The sequence below is a fragment of the Mauremys reevesii genome, linkage group 12 (assembly GCF_016161935.1).
Source record: "Mauremys reevesii isolate NIE-2019 linkage group 12, ASM1616193v1, whole genome shotgun sequence".
NCBI lineage: Eukaryota > Metazoa > Chordata > Testudines > Geoemydidae > Mauremys > Mauremys reevesii.
The window spans coordinates 48,934,405-48,940,612 of NC_052634.1; the positions used below are offsets into that span (position 1 = coordinate 48,934,405).

General features: G+C 56.7%; 3 non-coding genes across 3 annotated transcripts; 2 read left to right on the top strand and 1 right to left on the bottom strand.

The window, feature by feature from the left end:
* Window positions 1–622: 622 nt before the first annotated feature.
* Window positions 623–695, bottom strand: TRNAA-CGC. Its single transcript has one exon. It is a non-coding gene; the product is annotated as a tRNA-Ala (tRNA).
* A 112-nt stretch (window positions 696–807) lies between these two features.
* TRNAI-AAU lies at window positions 808–881 on the top strand. The gene has a single exon. It is a non-coding gene; the product is annotated as a tRNA-Ile (tRNA).
* A 2,745-nt stretch (window positions 882–3,626) lies between these two features.
* TRNAI-AAU lies at window positions 3,627–3,700 on the top strand. The gene has a single exon. It is a non-coding gene; the product is annotated as a tRNA-Ile (tRNA).
* The last annotated feature ends 2,508 nt before the right edge of the window (window positions 3,701–6,208 follow it).

Below are 6,208 nucleotides of genomic sequence, written 5' to 3' on the forward strand. Positions count from 1 at the left end.
ACAGCCACCGACTCCCTCTTCCAGACCAACGCAGCCCTTCCCCGCTTTGGCTGTCTCCAAGCTGTCTGCGTACTCTGCTCTGCTCCACGGCTGCCATGCTGCCTGAGATCAGGAGGCTGCGAGGTCTCACGGTCTCAGCTGAGCTGGTATCGCATGCCACCCCGCCCATCTCCTCATTCTCTTCATGGAGCCCTGGGATGTGAGTAATTCTGTATTTGAGTGGCTCTCCCTCCCGGCCAATGAGCTTGGCGTAGACTAGCAGGGAGGGAGGAGGAAAGGGATTGTGCTCCAGTGAGAGCTCAGAAAGAAAGGTGCAGGTCCCCCACTAGAGCCCAGCCCAGCAGAGCAAAGCAGAGCAGAGCAGGCTGGAGAATGTGTGTCTGGGTCTGACTACTTCTCCCCTGCTCTTCCATTTGAGCTAACTTCCCCCAGCTGTCGCCAGCCTCCCAGTCAGTGCAAGGGGGAGAAGGGCCGGGGTGGAAGAGCTTTGTGCTCCGCAAGGGTTGGCCTTTTGGGAGGCCAAGCGGGGAGAGGGATGGAGGCCACTGGAGGAGCTGAGCCGGCTGACTGTCCATGGCTTCTAAAAGAAGGGCAAGAGAAGGTCCCGCGGCTGCCTTGCTGCTGGAGAATGCGGGAATTGATCCCGCTGCCTCTCGCATGCGAAGCGAGCGCTCTACCACTTGAGCTAATTCCCCTACCTTGGCAGGTGGCGTCTTGATCCATCCATTTGATAATGGAGGCCACATCGTTCCCCGCGCCAGCTGGTGACTCCTTCCAAAAGGGTCAGGCAAGACAGGGCTTCCCGTAGGCCGGCTAGCTCAGCTGGTTAGAGCGTGGTGCTAATAACGCCAAGGTCATGGGTTCAAGCCCCATGCTGGCCACTCGGGGTGCAGGAGGGAGAGGGTGGCTTCTGGTCTTTTGGCTGACTGCTAGGGGTGGCAGAGGCCAAAACCAGGTGGGCCGGGAGCGGGCAAGAGCCCTGCTGGGCGCGGGCGCAGGCGCCGGGCAGGAGGAGGATCCTGAAACCTCCTTGGGCTCTCCTCCCTGGACTCCTCGCTCCACCTGCTGCCTGAAAGGAACTTGGGCCCGGGGAGGAGACAGGTGAGCCCGGCCGGCTGCCTTCCAGGCTCATAGGAGGCCAGGCTTGAGCTGCCCGCCTGCAAAGCCAAAATCGCAGGCCTGCCGGCTCGCCCCCATTTCCACAGAGGGTTGACCTGATGGCCCGAATTCTTGCCGGCCGCCAGCTCCACCCAAATGGACCCGACGCCGGATCATGCTCCCCAGCCCAAGCCACAGAGGAAGGCTTAATCCTTGGCACCCCAACCTAGGGGAGAGGCTTCACACTCCGCCGGCGCAGGGTGACCTTTGGGACTTCCCTGGACACCATCCTCCCACCGCCCACAGCCAGACCCCCCAAGCCCACACTAGAGCCCACACCTCCGACAGGAAGGAGCAGGAGGACCACTCCGCCCAGGGGCACCACCACTCAAAGTCAGCTTCACTTGCTTCCTCTTCTACCCCTTTCCTCCCAAGTTATGCGCGCCTCACGGGAGCCGGCCCTGGGAAGACGCAGGCACGGCACTCTGACTGGCGCAAGCCAAATGCCCACTCCGAGAGTTTAGCACGGGCTCTTGAGGCACTGGAGGAACCCCATGCAGACGCACTGACGGAGCTAAGCTTTACGGCCAAGGGCCCTACCTGTGCAGAAAGCTAACTTGCTTGTGAAAAAGACGCCTCTTCGGCTCCTTCCAAACTTCCAAATGCCTCCAAATGGGAAAACACACACACTGAAACACCCAAACGGTCCTAACGCTGGGGCCAGGTGAAAAAGAAAAGCAAGGAAAAGATTTCTAAATGGCCACCCTGCCAGAGTCGTACAGCTCCGCAAGTGAAACCCGTGGGAGGGACATTACACAGAAAAGGGGAATGGAAAGCTGCCCAAATTGAGATGCTGTGGAAAGCTACAGCCCCATCGCTACTCCTACTCTGCACACTTCTTGCAACAGCTGATGAACGGCCAGGTGCTTTTCGCATCCAAGCCCACACCAGGGAAAGACCTTGAAAAGCTTCCCGTGGCTTGCCTGGTTCAGCTGGTCAGAGTGTGGCACTCGTGGAGGCAAGATGGTGCAGAGGAGCCCCTGGGTGGCTGTGGGCCTGGGGAGGATGGCTTTTGATTTTTCGGCCTGACTGCTACGGGCAGCCAGGCCAAAAGTCAGATGGCCGGCTCTCCCGTCCACCAGGCTCATCAGGAGCCCTTAGTTGACCGGCTCGGAGAATGCGGGCAGCGTCCCCCACTACCTCTCGCATGCAAAGTGAGCGCTCTGCCGCTTGAGCTAATTCCCCGCAGCTGGCCTGACTCTCAGGCACCGGGCAAAAAAAAGCAAGGGCTCTGGGGCCTTAAGCAGAACACAGCCTGAAATGGGGGGAAGGGGGGCGTGCTACCCAGAGCTGGGGAAGGGGGTCCGAGTCCCAGCCACGCTCCTCGGCACAAACACCAATGCTCCCTCCGTGGAGTGTGTCTGGGCTGAGAGTTAGCCCCTGAAACAAGCACCAAGCTTCAGAAGACAACGCAGGGATAGATCACTTGACGATTGCCTGCTCTGGCCATTGCCTCTGAAGCGCCTGGCATCGGTTACTGTCAGAAGACGTGATAGTGGCCTAGATGGACCATCGGTCTCACCCAGGAGGGCCGTTCTTATCTTCACCACTTTCCTCTAACCCAAGCAAAGCCAGGAGCAGGCCCAGCTCAGCAACTCTAGCAGACTCCCTGGCCCCTGGCCCAGCATACAGCAAAACGACCCTGCCTCCGCCAGGATAGACAGCCACCGACTCCCTCTTCCAGACCAACGCAGCCCTTCCCCGCTTTGGCTGTCTCCAAGCTGTCTGCGTGCTCTGCTCTGCTCCACGGCTGCCATGCTGCCTGAGATCAGGAGGCTGCGAGGTCTCACGGTCTCAGCTGAGCTGGTATCACGTGCCACCCCGCCCATCTCCTCATTCCCTTCATGGACCCCTGGGATGTGAGTAATTCTGTATTTGAGTGGCTCTCCCTCCCGGCCAATGAGCTTGGCGTAGACTAGCAGGGAGAGAGGAGGAAAGGGATTGTGCTCCAGTGAGAGCTCAGAAAGAAAGGTGCAGGTCCCCCACTAGAGCCCAGCACAGCAGAGCAAAGCAGAGCAGAGCAGGCTGGAGAATGTGTGTATGGGTCTGACTACTTCTCCCATGCTCTTCCATTTGAGCTAACTTCCCCCAGCTGTCACCAGCCTCCCAGTCAGTGCAAGGGGGAGAAGGGCCGGGGTGGAAGAGCTTTGTGCTCCGCAAGGGTTGGCCTTTTGGGAGGCCAAGCGGGGAGAGGGATGGAGGCCACTGGAGGAGCTGAGTCAGCTGACTGTCCATGGCTTCTAAAAGAAGGGCAAGAGAAGGTCCCCGCGGCTGCCTTGCTGCTGGAGAACACGGGCATTGATCCCGCTGCCTCTCGCATGCGAAGCAAGCGCTCTACCACTTGAGCTAATTCCCCTACCTTGGCAGGCGGTGTCTTGATCCATCCATTTGATAATGGAGGCCACATCGTTCCCCGCGCCAGCCGGTGACTCCTTCCAAAAGGGTCAGGCAAGAGAGGGCTTCCCATAGGCCGGCTAGCTCAGCTGGTTAGAACGTGGTGCTAATAACGCCAAGGTCATGGGTTCAAGCCCCATGCTGGCCACTCGGGGTGCAGGAGGGAGAGGGTGGCTTCTGGTCTTTTGGCTGACTGCTAGGGGTGGCAGAGGCCAAAACCAGGTGGGCCGGGAGCGGGCAAGAGCCCTGCTGGGCGCGGGCGCAGGCACCGGGCAGGAGGAGGATCCTGAAACCTCCTTGGGCTCTCCTCCCTGGGCTCCTCGCTCCACCTGCTGCCTGAAAGGAACTTGGGCCTGGGGAGGAGACAGGTGAGCCCGGCCGGCTGCCTTCCAGGCTCATAGGAGGCCAGGCTTGAGCTGCCCGCCCGCGAAGCCAAAATCGCAGGCCTGCCGGCTCACCCCCATTTCCACAGAGGGTTGACCTGATGGCCCGAATTCTTGCCGGCCGCCAGCTCCACCCAAATGGACCCGACGCCGGATCACGCTCCCTAGCCCAAGCCACAGAGGAAGGCTTAATCCTCGGCACCCCAACCTAGGGGAGAGGCTTCACACTCCGCCGGCGCAGGGTGACCTTTGGGACTTCCCTGGACACCATCCTCCCACCGCCCACAGCCAGACCCCCCAAGCCCACACTAGAGCCCACACCTCCGACAGGAAGGAGCAGGAGGACCACTCCGCCCAGGGGCACCACCACTCAAAGTCAGCTTCACTTCCTTCCTCTTCTACCCCTTTCCTCCCAAGTTATGCGCGCCTCACGGGAGCCGGCCCTGGGAAGACGCAGGCACGGCACTCTGACTGGCGCAAGCCAAACGCCCACTCCGAGAGTTTAGCACGGGCTCTTGAGGCACTGGAGGAACCCCATGCAGACGCACTGACGGAGCTAAGCTTTACGGCCAAGGGCCCTACCTGTGCAGAAAGCCAACTTGCTTGTGAAAAGTATCAGTGGGTTAGCCGTGTTAGTCTGGATCTGTAAAAGCAACAAAGAATCCTGTGGCACCTTATAGATTAACAGACGTTTTGCAGCCGTGTTAGTCTGGATTTACAGATCCAGACTAACACGGCTACCCCTCTGATACTTGACATCATGCAAGGCGCTGCATTTAGCCGTATGGAGTGGAAATCCATCAACCTCATGAAGAAACTTGCACAAATACAGACAGACATCATCTTCCTTTCCAAATGCAAACAGATGGACATCATACCAAATGGACTAAAGGTAAAAAATCCACTGCTATCTACATACTACACAGACCACAGTGAGAGATTATGCCATACTCTATCAAAGAAACTGAGGAACCACCTGATCAGCCTCCTGTACAGCAAACAGGAAAACATCAAAAAAGAGCTCTCCAACCTGGAGACTCTCATCAATAACCAAACTTCCATACAAACGGACTTCACTAAAATAAGACAGGAGATCTACATCACTCACTTCACCTCTCTACAAAGGAAAAAGGACTGTAAGCTGTCTAAACTCTTACCTGCCACATGGGGCCACAACCGTGATACCCCTAACCCACCCAGCAATATCGTCAATCTATCCAACCACACACTCAGCCCAGAAAAAACGTCTGTCCTATCTCGGGGACTCTCTTTCTGCCCTGCCACCCCCACCAACATGATACAGTTCTGCGGCGATCTGGAAGCCTACTTTCGCCGTCTCTGACTCAAAGAATACTTTCAGGACAACACTGAACAGCGCACTGATACACAGTTACCCTCCCACCAACAGCACAAAAAGAAGAACTCCACAAGGACTCCTCCTGAGGGTCGAAATGACAGTCTGGACCTATACATTGAATGCTTCCGCCGACGTGCACAGGCAGAAATTGTGGAAAAACAACATCGCTTGCCTCACAACCTAAGTCGTGCAGAACGCAATGCCATCCACAGCCTCAGAAACCATCCTGACATTATAATCAAAGAGGCTGATAAAGGAGGTGCTGTTATCATCATGAACAGGTCTGACTACCAAAAGGAGGCTGCCAGACAACTCTCCAACACCAAATTTTACAGGCCACTTCCCTCAGATCCCACTGAGGAATACACTAAGAAACTGAACCATCTACTCAGGACACTCCCTACACTAACACCAGAACAAATCAACATACCCTTAGAGCCCCGACCAGGGCTATTCTATCTACTGCCCAAAATCCACAAACCTGGAAATCCTGGACGCCCCATCATCTCGGGCATTGGCACTCTCACTGAAGGACTGTCTGGATATGTGGACTCTCTACTCAGACCCTATGCCACCAGCACTCCCAGCTATCTCTGTGACACCACTGATTTCCTGAGGCAACTACAATGCATTGGTAACCTTCCAGAAAACACCATCCTGGCCACCATGGATGTAGAGGCTCTCTACACCAACATCCCACACGCTGATGGAATACAAGCTGTCAGGAACAGTATCCCTGATGATGCCACAGCACAACTGGTTGCTGAGCTCTGTGCCTTTATCCTCAGACACAACTATTTCAAATTTGATGACAATATATATCTCCAGATCAGTGGCACCGCTATGGGCACCCGCATGGCCCCACAATATGCCAATATTTTTATGACTGACCTGGAACAACGCTGCCTCAGCTCCC